Below are 24,348 nucleotides of genomic sequence, written 5' to 3' on the forward strand. Positions count from 1 at the left end.
CAATTAATGCTTTGAAAATAATCCATTTTTTCATGTACTTTTCAACTCATGGAAAATATTTTAAAATAATTTTAGTTCTTTAATGAACATAAATCAAACTTTCCTCTGAGTTGAAATTTCCTTTTTAAAGGGAACTCTTCTCATGTAGCAATCTTAATACAGTATAGTTGGCTGTTTTTTGTTATATGAGTTTTTACTAAGTGTTTGTTTACAAATATGTCAGCATAGCTCCAAAATTATAATTACACTAAAAAGCATGAGTTCAATCTCTCAATCCTAAACTTTGAAAATACAATATAGATAATTTATTTACTTTTGTTTTTAAAAAATTTTTGTAGAGACAGGGTCTTACTATGTTGCCCAAGCTTGTCTCCACCTTCTGGACTCAAGTGATCCTCCCACTGCAGCCTCCCAAAGTGCTGAGATTAGAAGCGTGAGTCACCATGCCTGCTTTTTTTTTTTTTTTTTTTTTTTTTTTAATTAAAGTGATTTGAAACAATTTGGTAATGGAGACTGGGACAACGTCATTGTACCCACTGAGGTAACTGAGACATGAGAGCTTTCCAACCCAAAGTCAGAAATCACTGAAACAGCTTATGAAACCCTCACTATTTCAGTGTTTTACATTGAGAATGCTGTATTTTTCTCGTGGGCAACAGATAACCTTCATTTTTTATGTAAATGATAATGGTGGCTTCATATGGCCCAGGCAAACTTCAAAACAAAACTGCAGGACCACATTTTTCTAACCTGAAAATAGTCATATAAGGTACAAATAAGTAAAATTGGATTTAGATTATTCTAGGAAAAATATGTGGTTATCTCCTATCTAGTCAGAAATCAGATTTATTCTGTAAGATAATAACTTAATTCCCATAAAATAAACTCCTCTCAGAATAATGGGACAATATGGAAAAAATCAAGAAGAAAGAAAACTGCATTTTTAAAAATAATGTACCTTATTTATGTGAAAGGTATGAATATTTGAGAATATAAATAAATGATGATTTAAACAGATGTTGGTAGAAATTTTTGACACTGTGACATAGAGATGCAGAATCTACTTTGAGTGGACAGAGCTGAGGATCATTTTCTGAGTTTTCCAAAGCGGCACTATACTACCACAAACACTGCCCAAGGACATAACTTCACTTGTTTCTTTGTCTTAAGCTTAGCTGTCTCGCCTCATTCATCTTCAAGCTTTTGTACAGTTTGGACCCCATCCTGCCACATGAATCTGACCTCTGGCATTTGACATCTTGACTAGGAAAAACTTCCACTGACTTATAGTTGTACCTTTTCCTAAGACTGTCAATTCCCATCAGTCCTACCTCATAAAATAGGAAGCTAAATAACCACTTCTGCTGGATACAAAATATAACACAAGAAGAATAGCAACAAACAAACAAAAATCCAGCCTATTCAACACTGTTCTAAGTGGTTTATTAACTTATTTGATCCTCAAAGCAATCCTATTATTCTATTATTAAAACTCATTAAATAAAGATTAGAAATCTGAAGCTTAGAAAGGTCAAGTAACCTACCCAAGGTAACACAACGAGTAAATGGCAGATCTAGGGTTTGAGCCCATGTTATCTGGCTCTAGGGCCAATGCTTTTAACCATAAAGCTAACCCAGTACTGTACCTTTGCAGTTCTACTTGGAAATGATGTGAAAATTAGTAGTTTCTGCAAATTATGTCTAATGTATTATCAATGTTTTACACATACACACACAGAGCAGTTTACACAGCTATCTCTCTAAATAAAAACAGTATTTTAAAAAAATGTATTTGGTTTGTTCCATGTGTAATTTTTTAAATTGCAAGATGCTTTAAAAAATGCATATATCAAAATCCTATTTCCACATAGGAAATCAAAAATGGTGATGATTACCAAACACCACTCACTTTATTTATAACATTTTCCCTTTTGGTGTTGACACTTTTATTTCTGATGACAAAAGTCTCCTCAGGGAGAAAGCCCACTGATTTTATTTGAGCCATTCCATCTTATGCTTTTAAAGGGGTAAAATAAAGCAGATTAAACTGCCAAGGACACATCCGGGATAAGGGCAGGGAAAAGAAAAGCGGTACTCAAGGTATCTAAGTTATTTCATGTGTAAACGGTTTTACGGTGAGTTTAACTTTTGGTAGTTAATACATACTGCTTCAACAGTATCCCAAACGTACTACCTAATTAAAACTCCCATAGTGAATTGCCAAAATAAATTAAAAACAGGCATTAGGAAATTAGGGAAAAAAAGAAAGTACTCCCAAGGTAAGTGAAGTAAAACAATGTTTTCATGCCCAAATGGTATGCTATACCTAGATAAAATTCAGGCATACATAGCCTCGAAAGCGAAGAAGTAAGAGAATTAATAGAGAATTAATGCCATGTAATTTGTACTCTAGTATGACTCTTTTACAGTAAAAGCAAAAGCATGGGTGTCTGTATGCCTTTGTGTGCCTTTCCATCTGTGTGTACATCTGTGTATACGGAGAGCGGGAAGAGAAGAAGAGCAAAAGCAGCCACTCTACAGGCACATCTGAAAATAAAAATAGCACAAATGGACTCTATATTCTACAAAATAAGGTACACGTGTAAGCGATAATTTCTCTCTACATTTAATATTTTACTCTCACAACAATGTATGTTTTTTAAAGCAAAAATGTTTAAATGGGTAATAGTAACTTAGTGCTTGATTTAAGAGACTGTTCTTGAGAAACCAGAAAGTTCCACACTGACAGGAGCACTGGTGTAATACATGGCCTTTTTCAAATTAAGAAGACACAAATGTTCACGGAAACACTTGGTTTGAGTTTTACTCTCAGTTTAAATTTTCTAAACAACTTTCCTTCAGGTGCCAGCGCACAATATCCAGGGTTTTAACACAAGGTACTAATGTGTCTGGCTTTTAACATACCACATGAAATCACTGCAATACCTGTTAGGACTACCTAAAATCACCTTTGTGGCAACCACTCAACTCTGCTACATCTCCCATTAGTATGCATGGCATCCTGATTTATTTATCAGAGAAGGCACTGTTAGGGCTGAGAGGTAGTGTTATGGTCTGAAAAAAGTATGAGTTTGTGCTTTGTGGTTTCTTTTGTTGTCTTAATAGACCAAGCATAGTTACTTCTTTACTATGTTTTATGTTTTTTAACTTAGATTCTGACTGAAAGATGTTTTCACCATATTTCTGGGAAAAATATATCAAACAAGTAGTAACACATTATAGTTAAAAAACAAACCTCAAAGTTATACCAATCACCCCCCAAAAAATGTCATGTTTTATACTTCCACTGTTACTTCCCACATCATCCATGTAAGTTCTTAACGTTCATACAAATTATAATTTTATAATATAAACATAAAACCCTATTTTAATAATTTATTTATAAGGGAATATATCAATGACACATTTATAAATACATTTTTCCTCAAGTCTCTGGTACCAAATTGAGTTTCTAGTACCAGAAATATTATTTTTCACTGTATGAAAAAGTTAATATAAATGGATTCCAATGGCTTTCAATTCTTTAAATATGTCACCTGCTTACAACATTTTTTAAGCAATTAGGAATACTTTATTCCTACATTTATTGAATAGGCTACACTGACAGTTTCAGTTTACCGAGTTCCTAAACCCGTCATTACAAAGGTTATGCACCCTCAGCTCCATGGCACCCCCCGCTCCCCCAACCCCAGGACATCCTATGCTTTCTGCACTGCAGACTCATTTTCTAATCCCTTTGATGGCATGGAATCCTTAAACAAGATTTTCTGTACCATTTCTGGATCTTATGCTCTTACTTAATTGTCAAACATGCATTGGGTGCCCACTATTTCCCAGACACTGTTCTAGAGTTGCAAATAAATATGATACACATCCTCATCCTCAAGAAGTTCAGAACTAGTAAAGGAGGCCAGACACTTGAGTTCCAAGAATTCAAGAAGTCCCTGCTGTGACTAGCATTCAAGGTTAAACCCTGGCATTCAACTCAGTCCAGGCAACTCTCTCTCTTTTCAGGACTGGAGTCCCAACTGTTGGTTTGGGTTCTGCTTCAAAAGAGAAAGAACACAAGATTGATAATCCCATCATCTGCTTAACAGGGATTATTTTCACCATCTGGTGTTCCAATGCTAGTCACTGACATCAAGCCAAGAGTGAGAAAATTTGCCCACATCGCTGAAGGTACAACCACTCCATATTTGGGTCAGTCCTGATCTCTGATGCCTTCTTCCCCTTTCTCCACTGACCTTTCACAGAGGTTAAATGGATTTGACAGGGAAAGCATATAGACTGTTCAAAAATGGAAGATCATCTACTAAGATTCTATCCATCTCTGACTTTATTTACATGTTTATGATTTCATTAAGTATGCATCCCAATTTTGTGAATGTATTTTTAAAGAAACATTAATATCTCTATCAATTGCTAAAAGCTAACAGTTATTGCAGCTCTTTAATTGTATTAATATTTATTATCCATGATAATACAATTGATACTGTTTTTAGTTTAATATGGGTAGTTAACGAATCTTAGAGGGGTTAACTTGCCTACTGTCACACACTGGAAGCCTCAATTTGAAAGTTTGCCCTAAACCACTAAACTATGCTACATATCCCTTCAGCATACATGACATCCTTATTTACTCATCATAAAAGGTATGGTTAGAGTTGACAGGTAGTGTTACAAACCAGAAAGAGCATGAGTTTTGCTTTATAGGCCCTATTTGTGGAAAGTGTGTGTGTGTGTGTGTGTGTGTGTGTGTGTGCGCGTGCGCGCGCACGTGTGTGTTTTAGTTTTGTTTAGTTTTCCAGTAAGACAAAGTTGGGCCTGAATTCTGACTCAATCTTTTTCTAGTTGTGTGACCCTGGGAACATTACATAATAACATAAACAATTTATTGGCTATTTTGTATATGCTAGCCATTGTGCTAAGTGCTTGGCATACTCTGTCTCATAAAATTAAATCTTCATAAAAACCCTGAGAAGGAGATAATATTATTCATATTTTAGACAGGGTGGGATTATCGCTGAGAGAGGATAGGTCAATTAGCCAGCCAGTGAATGGCAACCCAAAATTGAGTTGGGAAGAGGTGCAGACAGAATCCTCTTGCTGGTACCAGCTATGAAAAGGGTTAGGACTGATTTGGGAACTGGCACTCACTGTCAGATTTACAACTAACAAGGACGTCTAAGGATGGATGGACTCTGGAGCCACACTTCCTGAGTTTGAATCCTGTGTCCAGCTGTGAGGCCTTGGGTTGGTTATTCAGTTTCTCTTGGTATCAGTTTCCTCATTTGTAAAGGTGAAATAATGCTAACTACCTCATGGTGTTTTCGTGAAGAACAAATAAAATTAATCATTGTAATGGCACTGAAGGTAATAGGTAATCCATACATTACTAAATTAACTAAAGAGATCATTTTAATTTTGAATAATTCTGATTCAGTGATCTTTTCTTTCCACCTAAAAATAATAAACAGGAATATTTTGTTTTTGAAGTGAAAAACTCCCTTAAAGTATCAAAAACGTCACTATCTGAGCTCATCCCTATATTTGTCATCTCTTTAAGGTGCTCGGTATATACCTTATTTTTAAATTTATTTTCTACATGGATATGTAGAAAATATGTATGTATGGATATGCCTAATGAGGCTGAGAAATGTATTACAACAAAAGAAATAATTATATCATAAAAGGCTTATATTTGACATACTCAATCTCAATTATAATATTCTCCTCATTGCCTACTGGTATGGACAGCTCCCATGCTCTCCAAGAACAGAATAGAATAGAAGGGAGAGAGGAAAAACGGGAATTGAGCAGTACTAGTCTTATGAAGAGAGTGATGGCAGAAATTCCCACAGAAAATACGATTGGGACTGAGACCTTATTTTGAGAATTAACACTCACTTCTAAGACTTTCAGTGATTAAGTACTTCATACTCTTTGTGAAATAGTGTTCTAAATTCCCACTCCAAAAGTACTTAAACTATTTTTTTAAAATTGAACTTTCAAGAAAGAGAATTCTTAATTTATATTCTTACATTCATTTCATTTCTTGTCCCAAGGGAATTTAAGAGTTCTAGAAATAGAAAAGAAAAAATGCACTCTATACACAAACTTGCAAATAATGCTAACTACTAGCTTGAGACTGTGCCACACATTTTTTAAAAAATTATAAACTCACTATAAATGTTAATAAAAGCATGAATATTTTACTTTTCTGTTTTTACATATGAAAGAATTACCCATTTTAATGCACTTCAAAACATTTCATTTAGTTATACTTTGAATTCTAGAGGGAATAAACTTGAATGTTTTCATGTGTGAATAAAATGCTTTGTTAAACATCTTTTCATTTTAAAAAACAAGCATCCTACAGTTTGTGTCCCCTCATCAATTCACCCAGACCTTCAGGAAAGTGGCATAGGTGCAGGCCTGCTGCAGTCTCCGGTCTGGAGAGAATTAGAAGAGAACAATTCAGAAGGACCCCTGCCCACAGGTGCCTTTTTACTGGCTTGGCTTTGTCTATGCAGCACGCTGCTTTAGGTGTGATCGGTGGCTATACAAAAGTAGGTTCTGTCCAGTCCCCTTCCGCTGGATTCTTCTTCTGTGAGTTAGCAGGCCTGGATGCTTCTCAGCTGTCACAGAATCCAAAGGAACATTTGAGTTTTCCCGTTTACATCTGGGATCTTGCTAGGCATTATGCGAATAAGATCCTATCACTCTGGAACATTTATGCTTGTGGGTTTAGTTACAGGTGACTGCTGATAATTTCCAAATGTGGAAGTATGTATGGTGAACAGATCCTGTCAGTTGTAACTATGTCTTAGCTTGGACTCATAAAGAATTAAAAAGCTCCCGACCGCCACTATTTTTAATATATTCTGAGAAATAAGTGTAAAATTTCACATAGTCTGATATTTTACTTACATTAAAAAAAAAAAAAAAGGGAACTGAACTTGGCAGGAAAAAAACTCAGTCATCATCATTACAATCTTATAGAGGTGGCAAGTATACACCACAAGAGATTCCCATTGTTCAGTTTTTGCATGTTGATACTATCTCCTCTTTTTATTTTTGAGACAGGGTCTCACTCTATTGCCCAGGCTGGGGTGTAGTGGTGCCTGCAGCCTGGACCTCCTAGGCTCAAGCAATACTTCTGCCTGAGTCTTCTGAGTAACTAGGACTACAGGTGCCTGCCACCATGCCCAGTTTTTTGTTGTTGTTGTTGTTGTTGTTGTTGTTCGTTTCTTTATTTTTGAAGAGACAGTGTCTTGCTATATTACCCAAGCTGGTCTTAAACTCCTGACCTCAAGCAATCCTCCCATCTACACGTCCCAAACTGCTGAGACTACAGGGATGAGCAACCATGCCCGGCCTCTTTCTGTATCTCCTCTTTCTGTATCTGTAGGTAAAATCTCAAGGTATAAAATAATAAATGTCAACACCGGGGAATCTGAAACCTCATGCCCTACTCAGAAGAAAAACACGAAAGAAAAAGCTCTTTGAGATTTAGGGTATCTGTTCTTCTGCTCATCTTACAGCACAGAGTTACTCTGAAATTAGGTTAAATGAAATATCAATAAAGTTTACTATAAATAAAAAGCATCCTCAATAAACACTATCAAAGATTGATATTTTTCATTTTGTTCAGCTATTAGTAAACATTTTCCTTCATTTTTAAAAGTTAAGTTGCATTTTTGGTCATTGAAATGAAAGGGTTTCAATGTGGTAGTAAGCTAATAGTCTTAATTTCAACAAGGGGAAATCATTTAAGAAATTAAGTTAATATTGAAAAGAAAACAAAGGGGTGAAAAAAAGAAGACCTGAACTGACAGTAAGGCCAACAATGATCTCATATTAGAAGAAGTGCCTTAATATCACTTCACAGATTACTGCCTGAAAATAGAGGCGGGGGGAAAAAAAAAGGAAGGGGGCGCTAAATAACAGCTGCCACAAAACTCATAACACTGAAGAGGTGTTTTGTGTTGTTCACTTAAGATGCTGCTGATCTCTCTCCCCTACCTGTCATACACATACACCCCACCACCTTTCCACAGGTATCCTTCATCCAGGTTATTTATATCCATATGTAGAGAATTTTTTTTCCCAAAAAGTTTTCTTAATTTTAATTGTTTTCCCTTTAAAATCTAAAAATAAAGCCTTACCAGAAATCACTGTATTTAGAATACTAAGCAGTAACTTTTGACAAAGGATAATAATGCATCCCTAGCACTACCAACTAAAATCTGAACTGCTCTTTTAATTCCTTTTGAATTAATTATGGATTTAGGAATTTCAGCTTGAAGAACTTGAAGATATATTCATTTAATGTTTTTGGTTTTAAATATTAACACAGAGGTAAATAAAACATCAGTATTTGAAAAAATAATTTCTATTTTATCTTTAACCATTTTAATTCTCAACAAGATTTCTCTTACTAGATATACAATGAAGATTGTGAAAGAGAAAAAGTGCTTCACAGTGTCCAAAAAAAAAAAAAAATGGAATATTTAAAAATCTGTTCCATGCCGGATTTAATATAAACAAAACTAACGTGAATCTCACACAAAATTCCTATAAGAGTTTTCAATGAGTAGTTCCCTAATCTAAGACTCATATTTTGGTTCTATCAAACACAGAGTTCCCCAAGGACATTCTTTAACTACTAGCTTACATTAAATCCATAGCTACAGGGTTTTGTTTTGTTTTTAGCTTCTAGAACGGCTTCCTAGAGAAATCAGAATCTTACCTTTACATATCTTCTGGAGAGGTTTCTTGGTGCTTTGAAAACTCCTGAGGTCTATGTCAAACGGCCATTCTCTTCCTCCCAGAGTCTTAGGGGCTTGGAGAAATCCCAACACCTGCTGCTACCACTGAGTGTCCAGGCTAGGAAAGTTTCAGGGTTTTGACAGCAGGATCACTGAGCCACAGCCAAAGCTTGGGAAGCCTTAACAACTGAAAGCAAGTGTAGAGGGCAACATGGTACCCAGCACGGTGCTCAGCTGTAGCAGCAGGGGGAGGAATGTTCCCCGCTCTCACAAAGGTTTAGAGGCAGCCATCACAGAACCCAGGGTTCTGTCAATGGACAGGGCTGACGAAGTGGAGACATGACCACGCAGCACAAGACCCTGGGAGAAGAGGAACAACTGGCACAGAGCTCAGGTAGTGCTTGAAAAGAATCACCAAGATTCCCGCCAGAACACAAGAAGCAATGGAGAAATGCAACAAAATACATGGAGATAGGCCATTCTAGCATCCCATACATAAGCCAAAACACGGAGGAGGTGGGTATGGAGATTTAGTTCTAAAAAGAAAAGTAAGGAATACATATTATAGCATGCCTGTGGCATTTATGGTTAAAAATCTAATAAGTGACATAAAATTCTTATATCTTGTCTTCACAATATTTAATCTACAAATACAAAAAAAAAAAAAATCAGGGTGCTGATCCACAAGGCAGCAGAAATTAAAAGGCAACATTATTGGGAATTAGGGGAGAAAATGGAAAGACAGAGAGAAGGTTAAACAACTGATTATTTAAATTGATAAATAATTAAACTTGTTTTTAGTAAGTACAATACACATTTTATCAAACTCATCACTTTCTATTATGATCAGATGAGGCAGACTGAAGAAATTCAATGAGATAAGAGAAGAATACAAAGAAGAGGCAAGTAGATAAGCAGTGCAGAGATGAGAAGAGCAAAAGATGGAAAAAGAAAAAGGATAAAGAGGAAGGACAGAAAATATAACTAATTTAGTTGGTGTTTCTTTTCTTTTTTTTTTTTTTTTGGATGGAATCTCACTCTGTCGCCCAGGCTGGAGTGCAGTGGTGCAATCTCGGCGCACTGCAACCTCCACCTCCCGTGTTTGAGCAATTCTTCTGGCTCAGCCTCCCAAGTAGCTGGGACTACAGGCATGCAACACTACACCTATCTAATTTTTGTATTTTTAGTACAGACAGGCTTTCACCATGCTGGCCAGGCTGGTCTCGAACTCCTCACCTCAAGTGACCCGCCCGCCTTGGCCTCCCAAAGTGCTGAGATTACAGGCGTGAGCCACCATGCTTGGCCGACTAATTTAGTTTTGATGCATTGTCAGATAGACTACTCACTGTCTAAGATTCTCCTGAATCTCTGCTTCATAATGTTATGCTTTTCAAGGAGATGCTAATAGCTTGTTAACCACCATTCACAGCTCTTCAACTACTCACAAGCCTTGGAGAACTCTTTAGGAGCCCAAAAAACACCTACAAAAGAGTGTTACTAAGACAATTTTGCTTTGATAAGCTGGATAAAATCAAGTCAGAGGTTCAGTATAAACTCTGACAGGACTTTAATAATTCCTAATATGTATGAAATGAAAATGAAAATGGTCACGATCATTTAGGAACTCTCATTTTTTCTAGACTCGAAGTAAATTAACCATGGACTTTATACTTGTAATTAGTTAGTAAGAAAAGCTATTGCCTAAAAGCAGTTATGTGTGTGTAATTCTTGACTTCAGGTATCTAATTTCTTCTATTCCAAGGTATTTAGTTCTAAGGTAACTAAAATAGTAATAGTAGTCCATTTAACTTTGAGAAAAATGGTTCAAGCTATCCTGTGTTGGGAAAAACTGATTTCTCCCCTCACCTGCAAAATATATATTCTAAGTGACACACGAAATAAAAGCTACTCTTGCTTGTGCAAGGTTTACTTATGTCTGATAAGTCACTAAGAGTTAGACATTGTTATAAAATGAAGTAACTCCCACCTTACGACATGTTAAGTACCGCCTAAGCAGTTAGTATTTTAAATTTGAGGGAGCTGGGATTTTATAAGAGAATGAGGAATCTAAATTTTCCTTTAAAAATACTTTTTCATCTTATAGACAGTGCCTAAGTTTAGATTTTGGCTTAAACTAAACTTAATTTTTAAAAAATATAATCATGTCAATGTGATAGGTGTGAATACAGAAAGATAGTGTAAGCCTCTATGGCAGAATCCAAATGGAGGCGGACCGTTTTTTAAAGGTAATAATTTGACTTTAAATAAAAAATTTAAAATCAATTGCAGTTTGTATGCTGCACCTATGTTCTTAATCCCATTCGTGAAAACCAGTTTTTAACAATCTAAACAACAAAAATGAAACAAATCCCTCAAAAAGTAGAAGAGAAGACAAATAAACATTGTCCATCAGAAACTGTAGCAGGATTATTCATTTATGAAGCTCTTTAGATTACATTTTTAATAAAAACTATGCTGTTATTAAAGCATCTTACATAAGATCAGATCATCTAAACAAATATTTTCATAACTGTTGTTAAGCATCACAAGGGGAGAAATTTTTGACGAATGTGCTCACAATTTTATTTCCAGTAGCCAGTTTGCCTAGCAACATAAGCAACATAGTAGGTGCTTGATAAATACTTACTGGCTGGTAGTGCCACATGTGGAAAAGCTCTCTTCATGAAAAAAGAAGAGTTGGGGAGAGGGGATTGGTCAAATAAATCTGTTAAAAGTTGCAGTTAAATAAGTCTGTTCCCCTCTTACCTGTCAGAACCTTTACTATGCCACTGTAAGTTCCCAAACATAGCTTTTACAGTTTTTAATGGGATACCTATTAACCACAGAATAATAATTCTAAGAAAATTTGACCTACATCTCTGATTAACTTAAAATTCTTATTTCTTCCAATTTCTTCATGAAAGACAAAAGTAAACTATTGACACGTTTGTGTCTGATATAAATCATAAAAGGAAAGATAATTTAAAATTCTATAATCTACTGTTATGAAAAAAAAGGTTCTCATTTAGAACTGAAAGGAGGAATAACTGCTTTCATATACTACAAAGTTATTTTTAAAAAATCACTTTGGGGCAAGTAAAAATCAAGAGTAGAGATCAGTGACTAAGAAGTTACATGGGAAACTACGCTCCATCTACTGAAGTATTGAACAAACTTCAGGATTAGTATTTCAAGTAGTGAAGCACAGAATAAATGAGAACTTGATGGAACATATACAGGATCACAGATCAGATTGCTAATGTGAAAACCACAGTTCCGCTCTAAAACAGTTTCTAATGTACAGAATACCAGAGGCCATTTCCCCTGGATAAGTCATCTCAGGCCTTGAGTGAGCAGGACTACCCAAATGGTATCTTAGTAAACTGCCTCCCCAATTGCCTTATTCACTCACCAGCATCCATTAGCCAACTCCATGCTTTATCTTCCATAGATAAGATACAGCTTCTTCTTGCCATGGTGCCATGAAAAGGATCCAGAAGGTTCCCCTTAAACAACATTTCCTGAGTGACTGCTGCAGCACCAAGAGTAATGGATATGCCAGGTCAGCCACTTTTCCTTCCCAGCAATATTAGCAGCAGCAGCAGCAGCAGAAGCTGGAGCAGACCATTTAGACCCACCTCCTTGCAGGATGCTAGCCAAAGCATTCTTATTTACTCTACACCTACAGAGAGTTTGCCTGTATGTTTGCACCTTTTTCAGAGTGTCAAAACAGGTGTTTTCCTGTGATCATACTGATAATCTGCTCCCCAAACAAGGTGATGAATACACTGTTACTATGAAATTCCAAGTTTCTAATTCTATGGAAAAATATGCTTTTAAAAGTTTACTTCATTATAAGGAAGCCTTGATGAACCCTTTTTAAATTTTCATTCATCCTCCTCACTCCCAATAAGCAAATAATTGCCCTGAAATTTCCTGTTAATGAAAGAAAGAATGTTACCATATAAAATAAATGTCATATGCAATTTTGGTCATTTCTTTCATAATATTCTATCTGCCATCTTGGCATAGAAACAATTTTAGTGAAAATCCTAATGCTTTCATAATCTACAATACTCCGAACTGATGGGAAATATAGGTCTCAGACACTTATTTTACAGAAGCAGCAATGACTTCCTTGCTTCATGTTTCATTTCCATTTTGATGTTTTTGATTATTTGCTTTTCTTTCTAGTGGCGTTCGACTTAACCAGTGGCTACACTGTGGCTGAACAACAGAGGTAAGCAAGTTCCAACATTAACAATGCATTTACCTAACTGATTTATCCACAGCTAAAATCCTGGTAGATATGAAAAGCCATCTACAGGTTTTTTCTGTATATCTCAAAATAGGGTAAGTAAAAAAAACAGGTTATTCTTTTCTTAATCATTTACCTATTAGAGAAAAATTATAAACACCAAAGCATGTGTTCTCTACACAGCAGAGAGCAACACTCCTCATTAGCAAAACTAAAAACCCTATATAGCCAGATTCTAAGTATAATGTTTCTAATATGTAAGTACTGCATCACAGTGTTCACTTCATTATGACAGAATTAATAAAACAATAGCTAACACATACTGTAAACCCATTAAGTGCCAAGCACTGTTCTCTGGGCTTTATATGTGTTATCGCATTTAATTTTCACAACCCCTCCAAGGATTAGATATTAGTACTGCTCCCATTTTGGAAACAAGGAAACTGAGGCTTAGTAAGGTTACATAACTTCTTCAAGGTCACAGTGATTTGAATCAAGAGTATACTGTTCTAGAGCTGAAGCTCTAAATTATTTCATTAAAACTCCACCACTGATTTTGATTTTCGTTTATTTGTATATTGCACATTTGTTAACAAGACAGACATTTTAAAATGTTTACATAAAATTAAGATTTAATAACAGCAAATAACATCAATGGTAAGGTAACATTGTGTGCCCTGAAATTCCACAAATTCTTTACATGTATTAACTTATTTAAGAGTCACAATAACCTAACAAGGTAGATACACTTCGATGTAATAGGGTATATATGATAAATCTGAGGCATATAATGTTAAGTTGCCTAAAGTTATATAACTACGGGGTAGCCAAGATGAAATGTGGACCCAGAGAATGCAGTTCCTAAAATTGTGGTTTCATGCCCACCCTCTACTGCTGCTTGAAAACTGATGAAGTGTTACAACTCTTCAAAAAAGAGAGTAGGAAATGTTGTGGCTGGCCAGAACCCTGGTGGCAGAAGCATCTGATATCCCTGTCTTTTTTCAAAAACCTAATTGTGTACAAATATGTACACATATTTATCTTTTATGTGTCCATTTCTCTTAATGATATTTACTAGCTTAAGAAATTAACAAACATTTTATGTGATTCTCAGATTTTCAAGTCAAGGAAAATTCAGTTTTCATATTATTTTTCAAGTGTATCTTATCTTTGGAGGCATTAACAGGGCAGTAACATTATTACCATCACAGTATCTGTCATTCTGTTTTGGGGGATTACCACTGCTGCCAATAATATTTATATTTCATTCCCATCCGTGGCAAATTAATTGAGCTACATGCAGGGTCCAGACAATGAGTTTAGAGAGAGCTTCAGAAAGACAACGATCATCTGCAAGGTGTGGGCTGAAACCAACACTGGAGGAAGGTACTGCTGTGATTATTCAGCAGCTGAAATGACTTCCTTCAATTAGCTCTTGAGGACCCAAAGTGGGCCATCTGGGTAATTTCAGACAGCTCAAATCGAGCACTTAGGTCCCCAAACATTAAGACTGAGAAGCCAGAATACTGAAACCAAGCTATTTCTTTAGTTTGGCAGCAAGTCTAACTCTCTGGGATAATTTTGGCTATCTTCAGCTTTTAAAAAAATCTAACCTAATATAAACTAGCACGCACACACACACACACACAACCATGAAAACTTCAGAGAGAAAATACTCTTATGGTGAAGGCACCTCCCCTCTGTCAGAATTTAGCCATAAGCTGTAAGAAATATAGCCATTTGGTGGCATTTACTAAAAAGAACTTATTTAGGTACCCATGTGGCATAGCTTGAGGTGATGTGTCATTTACAGTTTATTTACCTTCGATTATTTTTATAATCACAAGTTATCATAGAAGGAAGATGACAACTCTGTACCTAATTTCTAGACAACTACCTTTTGTGCAGAATTTCTTGGGTATCATGTTATATACTGCACTCACATAAGCTTGATTTACTCTTTTGCTAACAACAGCTTTAAATTTGTTTCAGTCTCCAACACTGAATTTAAGCAAAAATTATTCAAAAATTCTAGAAAGCACATTTTGTCATCTTATGAGTGAGGAAAATAAAGTAACTCCATAGGCTTTTACATAAGATAGATCATAACAAATGATTTTTCTGACCTTGGTATTATCACGTGATAGACTAGGAGGAATTATAACTCTTTTATCCAGTCATCTAAATAAATATAGATAGATATAGACATATAGATTCTGACTGCTTAACTTAACCACTCTAGCTATAGTTTTTATTTCTTGCTGATGTCAATGGCAATGCAATCAACTGCATATAAGTTTCTGATCATTTTAACAAACTTCATTTTTAAAGAGCTATCAAGGCCGGGAGTGGTGGCTCATGCCTATAATCCCAGCACTTTGGGATGCCGAGGCGGGTGGATCACTTGAGGTCAAGAGTTCCACACCAGCCTGGCCAACATAATGAAACCTGTCTCTACTAAAAATACAAAAGTTAGCTGGGTGTGGTAGTGGGGAGCCTGTAATCCTAGCTACTTGGGAGGCTGAGACTGAAGAATCGCTTGAACTCAGGAGGCAGAGGTTGCTGAGATCATGCCACTGCACTCTAGTCTGGGCAATAGAACAAAAACTGTCTCAATCAATCAATTACTCAGTAACATTTGAAGTAATATAAGTAAATGGATAAGGTAACAGCTTCCTATTCATCAACTCTTACTGGGTCTATTTCCTTTTATTTAATTCCTTGAACATGGCTTTACCTAGAAATAAATGAATTAATAAGCATAAACTCTAGGCCATACTTAGGTCAAAATAAGTGAAGTTACAGTGAGCTCCTCAGGTTCTTCTAGAAAGTAAACAACTCATCAATCTTTAATACTAAGTCATCTGAATATGAACTAGTATCCTAAAAGTGAAAAGCTCTAATGGTACATTACAAATTCCTGAGTCATTTTGTCCTCACAACTTTACGCTTTAAATAAAACTGGCTAAAGAAAATCTACAACTGACTCAGTATGACTTAGTGTTTCCAAACCAGGAAAAGGAAGGACTTTCAGTGTTTGAGATAAGGTTTTTTTCTCTAGTTTGGAAAATAAACATTTCCTATTCAGTTATGCCCAGGGGTAGGGTGTGTGTGTGTGTGTGTGTGTGTGTGTGTGTGTGTGTGTGTGTGTCTGTGTGAGTATGAAAAGAGCAGAAGAGGAGGAACAAGGGAGCGAGGGAGTAAAACAGGGAAGGAGAGAGGGAGACGGGAGGGAAAGAGAGAGAAAAGGAGAAAAAGAGATTATTTTTTATTAGTATTTGGTGTTCATGTAAAATGGTTATTTTCTGCAGGAGTCAGAAGTTGCCCCAGCAAATTATGTGTAAGTGAGCCATGGAAGCATTGCATTTGTAATAAAATCAATGGGAATGGCTTACCTGACTGTATACGGTAGATACTCCCTATCTATGGGGAATACATACCAAGACCCCCCAGAGGATGCCTGAAACCATGGACAGTAACAAGTAACCCCTAAATATACTATTTATATTTTTTATACATACCTACAATAAAGTTTAATTTATAAATTATTCACAGTAAGTGATTAACAATAACTATAATAAAACAGAACAATTATACTGTAATAAAAGTTATGTGAATATGGTCTCTATTGCTTTCTCTGTCTCAAAATATCGCGTTGTACCACGGGTAACTGAAACTGCAGAAAGTGAAACTGCAGATAAGGGGGGATTACTGTACTGCATTCTGTACTGCATTTCCATGAATTCAGTGACACAGAGTGATGTATTCCATGTCATTATATCAAATAATAATCTTGGGTGTCTAAATTAGACTAAATTTTTTATTTCAATAGGCATAAGCCATCTTCTGCATCTAAATGAAGTAGCATTTTTTTCCCGGATATAAAATGGGCAGATTTTCGTCCTGGGGTCATGCTATGATAACCCCAGAGGTGGCAAGCATAGTGGCTCAAGCCAGTAATCCCAGGACTTTGGAAGGCTGAGGCAGGAGGATCACTTAAAGCCAGGAATTCAAGACAACCCCAGAATTATCTACTTTATTTAAAGTACATTTTAGCTGGGCAGTGGTGTGCATGTGTAGTCCCAGATACTTGGGAAAGTAAGGCAGAAGGATCACTTGAACCCAGAAGTTTGAGACTAGCTAGGACAACACAGAATCAGTCTCTAAATAAATAAAATACCTAAGAACACCCAGAGTGGTTGAAAATGTGTTCAGCAAAATCTGTTCCACTAATGTCCCTAATAATTACATCAGTAGAGACTAGGGATTAATGAGAATACCAATAAACACACACATACACACACATGAACACACACACAAAGTTTACTTTCTTGTTTTCTGTTATAAGGATTGCTAAATATTTTTGCATGATATAGACAGTTACAATTTATATTTTTTAGAGAATTCATAGAAATAATCCTTAAAATATTTAGAGATTGGTACTCCTTTGTCAGATAAATAAATGCAAAAGTGAAAATTATTTCAAACCAAAAAGCACATATATCCCATGATATCCACAATGCTTTTATTTTATCCATCACTTGAAAGTAAAATAACTTTGGCTGGTTTTGAAAGAAATATATATATGTTTGTTGAGACAGGTTCTTGTTTCATTGTCCAGGCTGGAGTGCAATGGTTGATCATGGCTCACTGCATCCTCGACTTCCCAAGCTCATGCAATCCTCCCACCTCAGCCTCCTGAGTAGCTGTGACTACAGGTGCTCACCACCATGCGTGGCTAATTTTTTTTTCTTTTCTTTTCTTTTTGGTAGAGACAGAGTCTCACTATGTTCCCTGGGGTGGTCGCAAACTCCTGGGATCAAGTAATCTCTTGCCTTGGCCTCAGAAATATATTTTCTTGATTTGCATTTTACATTGCTGTCTGACCGAAATCAATTCAGCTCCACAAAGGAGTAAATATAATTCTTTTCATTTTAACAGGCATTTTATAATCCCTAACAAAAAATTTTCTCCATTTTTTCTTATTAATATAAACTTTAAATTTTGATATTAAATGCTACCAGTATTATTCCTTTTTCAAAGCCCAGTTTAGCTCCCAGATGAGCTCATATCTGTCTTTTAGCCCTAGCACTTCCAGTTCCACATTCCTGTTTAAAGTACTTCATTCCCCTGCCCCCTACCTACTTTTTTCCTTCCAGAAGTGACTAATCTTCCTGTTATTCTACTCTGTCAGTTTTTCCCCTAGTATTCTTTTTATGTTGCATAATGTTTACTTTTCACTAGGTCCTTCTATAATTTTACTACTGTCTCCCTTGGTACTAGCCTTCCGTTTTCAACAGATTAAAATAGCCAATATTTATGTATTAGCAAACTTTTCTGTCAAGTTTTGTGCTGTTCAGATTAAGCTATTTCCTCAAGTCAAAAATACAGCTACTCTTTTGATAGAGTAAATATTGCTTTTAAAAAAACCCATGTGTTGATCTTCAAAATTAAATTCAGTATAAGTTTTAGAATTAACAGATGCCACAATTAAAGGGCTAAGATTTCAAATCTCCTGATAAGGTACTCCAGCAAAGCAAGCAAAATGTCACTCCTTTTAAAGATCTCCTTCTTCCTAGTAATTCTCCATAATGTCGTAAAGCATGTTAGCAAAGTCTTATAAATACAATGTAAACTTTTTATATCCTTCTAGTTTTTAGTCATAAAACACATTTTAATTACATGTCAACAGTTTGCCTCTATCCTAATCTCAAATAACTATAACAGCTATATCACATTATCTGAACATGAGTAAAAGCTGAGTTTCTGCTATAGAGAAAATATCTCAGAAGATTTTTAGAATTATAATAATTAATTACCTATATTCTGTAATTCACAGCATAGTATCACATACCTAATAAAATAACAACATAACATAACCCCAGATTAACAGTGTATCTTTTGGCAGATTCAATATTATATCATATTTTGTGTGTCAGTCACAGGATCCTTTGGAGAAAATAATGTTACTAGTCTTACTTACATTTTCTATCAATATAAAATGTTCACAAGCCTTTAGAAACTGTACATTTACTAAAATCCAAAATTACCCTTAATAAATCTTGGCAAAACACACTATAGGAGATAAAGACATTCCTAAAATTTCATTCTCATTTACTGAAAATAGAAGTCGAATTAAATTCAAATGTTTGCTCACATTGAAATAGCACAGAATCTTATAATTTACTTTTAATCTTAGAGGAATTATCATTATTCTCTCGTCAATTCCTCTTCAAAAAAATAAATTAGTAAAACCTTCCTTGTTTGTCACATACAGTGTCCTAAACAGAAACATCTGATTTTTCTTTGGGTCAGCAAGAACGACTTAACTTCCAAATTCCTTTATTGCCACTATTTTAGACACTAAGGCCAAGAACTCTAAAGAAAGCTAAATAAATAAATAAATAAATAAATAAATAAGTAAAAAAATGCTAGTTAAAATATATAGTATATGATACCAAATATTATAGTTCACAAAACCACATTCAACTTTTTAAATCACATCATGAGTAGAAAAGAGACCCAAACTATATATTCTAGGAAAAAAGCAGCCGGTCACAGTGGCTTAAGCCTGTAATCCCAGCACTTTGGGAGGCGAAGGCAGACAGATTACTTGAGGCCAGGAGTTTGAGACCAGCCTGGCCAACATAGTGAAACCCCATCTCTACTAAAAATACAAAAATTAGCTGGGCATGGGGGCCCATACCTGTTATCTCACCTACTTAGGAGGCTGAGGCAGGAGAATAGCTTGAACCTGGGAGGCGGAGGTTGCAGTGAGCCAAGATCATGCCACTGCACTCAGCCTGAGTGACAGTGAGACTCTGTCTCAAATTTAAAAAAAAATAAAGAAAGAAAAGGAAAAAGCAGGGCTCATATCCACATCCTCAGGGACTAGCATGGAGCTTGATAAAAAAAGATAGATGCCCAATAAGTATCTTCTGAGTAAACAAATTCAATCATACAGAGGCACATTAATGATAAACAAAAAGGAAGGAAAGAAAGCTTTTTGTGATAATATTACCATAGGAACAATGTTATCAAAACATACTAATCAAAAAAAAAATTAGGAGAAGCAATTCAAATAATTTATCAGCTAGGCACAGTGGCTCATGCCTGTAATCCCAACACTTTGGGAGGCCAAGGCAGGCAGATCATTTGAGGTCAGGAGTTCAAGACCAGGCTGGTCAATATGGTGAAACCCCATCTCTACTAAAAATACACACAAAAAAAATTAGCTGGGCATGGTGGTGCATGCCTGTAATCCCAGCTACTCGGAAGGCTGAGCCAGGAGAATCACTTGAACCCAGGAGGCAGACGTTGCAGTGAGCCGAGATTGCACCACTGCACTCCAGCCTGGGAGACGAGAGTGAAACTCTATTTCAATAAATAAATAAACAAATAACTTCTCCAAGGTTTTTTAGAAAAATTTATTGGCATCCTTGATTATATGTGTAACCTTATTTAGATTTTAGAAGAGAATATCTGATTCTGAAAATTGATAAATAAAAATATTGCATTTTCTCCCTTTTTCTAATATAAATTATATTTTGAAGTTGACCATTTGTTGCTATGAAAAGTTCTTTATGAAAAAAATTCTTGAGAGTAAACACAGCAGAAATTATACAATTAAAAGTCACCATTTTGCAAACCTTAAAAAACATCATGACTACAAAATGATCAACAATGAGGTGAAATCACTGGATCCAAGTCTGATGGAGAACTTTATAAGGATTGGCCCAGGCCAGTCTGATTCACTGATAGATTGCAGCATCATTAAAAGTAGGGATTACTAAAATTATGTTCTCTTGATATGATGAAATAGAAAGTATACAGAACCTTCTAGGAAATGTTCCTCCCAAATAATAATAAATAACATTAAAGTTAAACTTGACTCTAACTTTTAGTTTACAGAAAATAAGGATGATGGAAGAACAAGCTAAATGACACCACAGAGAAGAAATCATGTAATTCAGAATTTCAGAAATTCTCCAGAACAATTACCTGATTTTTTTTTTTTTTTTTTTAAGGCATGGGGGAAAAAAGGGAAGAGCAATTGTTATAGCTTAAAAGAATCTTAACAGACGTATCACCCAAATGAAATGTAGATGCTAACTGGAAAAACACACCTATTAAAAAAAGACATTGCTGTGACAATCAGGAAAAGTTGAACATAAAGTGGCTATCAAATGATACAATAAAATTATTGTCAATTTTCATAGATTTGGAAATGGAGTTATATTTAAAATAAGTTCTTAACTGTTAGAGATACTACTGAAGAAGTATAGGTGACAAGATAAGATGTCTGAGATATGTTTTAACATACAACAGGGATAAAAGGAGTGTGAAAGGTAACAAGAAGGGCAAAATGTTGGCTGATGCACACACGGATACATGCATACAAAATGCTGACTGACAGATATATGGAGGAGGTTGTTATATTGTATCTCTAATATTATGTACATTTAAAAATTGCCATAAGAATTTTTTAAACTTAACAAACAAACAAAAAAGACAGAAATCACAGGGGAAAAAAAAAGAATGAGTTCATGTCTGGAAGAGTAACCAAGGATTTTTTTTTTTATATTTCTGACCTGAAGTCACAAAACCTGGGCTTTGTAATACAAACTGGGCTTTGCTACTTACAATCTGGCCTAGATAACCTAAATCAATGTATTTGCACATATGTACATAAATGTCTATGTGTAGCATAATTGACTTACCTACTACAAAAAAACATAGGTATGTAAAAATAAACTATAAACTAAAAAAATTAAAATATAGATATCTTCAATATACTTTGTGTTTACCTTCATGTCTCATATGTATGCATTATCTCTCTGGCCAAATAGTAAGGTCTCTATGAGTGAAGTCTAGTTCCATTCCTTTAACCAACAAACATTCAATGTACACTTCTAGTCGATCTACTATGTGTCAAGCATTTCTTACTAAGAGGTTAAAAACACAAAGGTGATAAGTCGTAGGCTGTGGAATCAAATGCAGAGATGGACTAAGATGCATAATTATGATTCATACTCCAAACTACATAGAGGCAGAACAGTTATGTGGCCAGGTCTAGAGTGAGGAGAAGCTTTCTAGAGGAGGGAATATATGAGACAAATATAAACATGAAGAAGGTCTGCAAAATTCATGTAGGAAGAAAAAAAGAGTCCCAGGCAGAAAGACCAAAAAACAAAAACAAATGAAAAAAAAAAAAAAACGGGGGGATGGCACTACATGGGAACATCAAAAGAAGTCATTTGCCACAGGTCAATGTGGCTAAGACTCGACGTGAGAGGTATTGAGTCTCAGTAGATGACCCACTGTACATAGCAAAATGCTAGGTATTTAGTAAGGGACCAATAAATATCTATTAATTAAAGTACAGAGAGATAAGAGGTAGCATTATTTGAGTGTTCATTCCAAGTCCTTATGTATGCCCTGAAATAAATGTATTTCTTATTCAACCTCACATCAATCGCAAGGTACGTGCTATTATTATCATCCCCGTCTTAACAGACAAGGACACTTGAGCACAGGAAAGCTAAGTAAGTTTCCCAGTTACTCAGCTGGCAACTGGTATAGTGAGTGATGTTCTTAGTGTTTCAAACAACAAAATACCTGGAAATAAAACTCTACATGGCTATTCCTCATAATAAAAGTATTTTTAAAAAAGGAAAAAAACCACTGTAAACAGTGAGTGCTGCTAAAGGTTTAATAAGTGGCCGTCTAGGAGAGGGGAGAACCATGGTTGGCCTCTGTGAATTTCCAAAGTGTAAACACTCTCACCATAGCCTATTTTAAGCTATCAACAAAGACATCATTGAACATGAAATTGGGAAGAGGTCTCGACATGAGCCAGTTCCAGCACTCCACTGCCTGTAACTTTCAACAAGCTATATAGGCAGAGTGACTTTAACAGACTAATTACATGACCAGGAAGATAACAAGTAAATCAAAGAAAAGGTGCAAAACTGCTATCTCTCTTGTTTGCAAGACTCTGTATAAAAGTCATAGTCAATTTATATTTGAAATTAATAAATTCCTAAGGAATATAATGTAATGTGTGAAAGGCAATGAAAATGAATAAGTAATTCATAGAGATTCCTCAAGGTAACATACATTTTCTATGAATGACAGTTGACATTTAAAAAGTATTTTTTATATGTGATTAATGAACTGTGATTAGTAAGTGATTTCCTGGTAAACGATTCCTCTCTCAAGGGGCAACACAAGAGCATTTATTTCTAACTAGAGAAGCTGAAAATGAAAGCACAGATGAAGGAAATGAAGTTATCTGGGTCAGCAACAGATACTCCAACCAAAACAGGGGGATAAATTTTGCATACCCTGTGCTTTCAACCTACACGTCATATAAAAGGTATTGAATGAATAGTGATCAGAAGAAAGGAGGGAACAAAACCAATCACAGAACTAGATTTTTTTCACTAACTATAGTCAATAGCTGCATAACAACACTTCAGTCAACAAAGGACCCATATATACGATGGTGGTCCCATAAGATTATAATGGACCTGAAAAATTCCTACCACCTAGTGATATTTGTAGCCATCATAACCTCATAGCACAACACAACATCTTTTCTACGTTTGAGTATGTTTTGATACACAAATACATAACATTATATTACAACTGCCTACAGTATTCAATATGATAACAGGCTGTATAGGTTTGCAGCCTGGGTCGATAGGCTGTACTAGATAGCCTAGACGTGTAGTAGGCTATACCATTTAGGTTTGTGTAGGTATACTCTATGATGTACACACAACAATGAAATACTCTAATGACACACAGAATGTATTCCCATTGTTAAGGCATGACGTGCGTGTGTGTGCGCATGTGTGTGTACATATATATATTTTTAAATTATTTATAGTGAATACAGATATATTTATATAAAAGGGAGTTCAAATTATTCATATTTGTATGTTCACACTATTTCTTTAAAAAATTCCTTTAGGTTATTTGATAATATTGTTGAATGAATAAGTCTAGTTAAATGAATTTTATATGGGTATAAAAGGGAGTTAGAATTATTACTACATTGATCCTATCACTTTTTAAAGTTCCTTTATCATTTAAAAAATAATGTTCAATGAATAAGTACTTATGGATACATTTTGAATTAAACATAAAATCTATTTTTTACATGGAATGCAAATGTAATATTAAAGAGAAGTAACCAGTAATTGGAAAGCACAAAATGCAAATTCTACACAAGTTTACTTAGGCAGCTAGCAAACTGAAACCAGTATATCCCCATTTTTGGCATGTGGCAAG

At 35.3% G+C, this 24,348-nt stretch overlaps 1 protein-coding gene across 12 annotated transcripts in view; it reads right to left on the reverse strand.

Annotated features, from left to right (window-relative positions):
• Positions 1-24,348, reverse strand: part of MBNL1 (muscleblind like splicing regulator 1) — a 197,284-nt gene that overhangs the window by 117,889 nt on the left and 55,047 nt on the right. The window contains exon 2 of one of the 12 annotated variants that reach the window (XM_025374639.1): positions 12,205-12,324. The exons of 10 other annotated variants lie outside the window; for them this stretch is intronic. The gene's annotated coding sequence lies outside the window, so the exon portion shown is untranslated. Of the gene's footprint in view, positions 1-8,773; positions 9,387-12,204; positions 12,325-24,348 lie in introns of those variants that run through there. One more of the 12 variants, XM_025374659.1, reaches the window with a different exon arrangement.

Source organism: Theropithecus gelada, chromosome 2, assembly GCF_003255815.1.
Source record: "Theropithecus gelada isolate Dixy chromosome 2, Tgel_1.0, whole genome shotgun sequence".
In the NCBI taxonomy this organism is placed as follows: domain Eukaryota; kingdom Metazoa; phylum Chordata; class Mammalia; order Primates; family Cercopithecidae; genus Theropithecus; species Theropithecus gelada.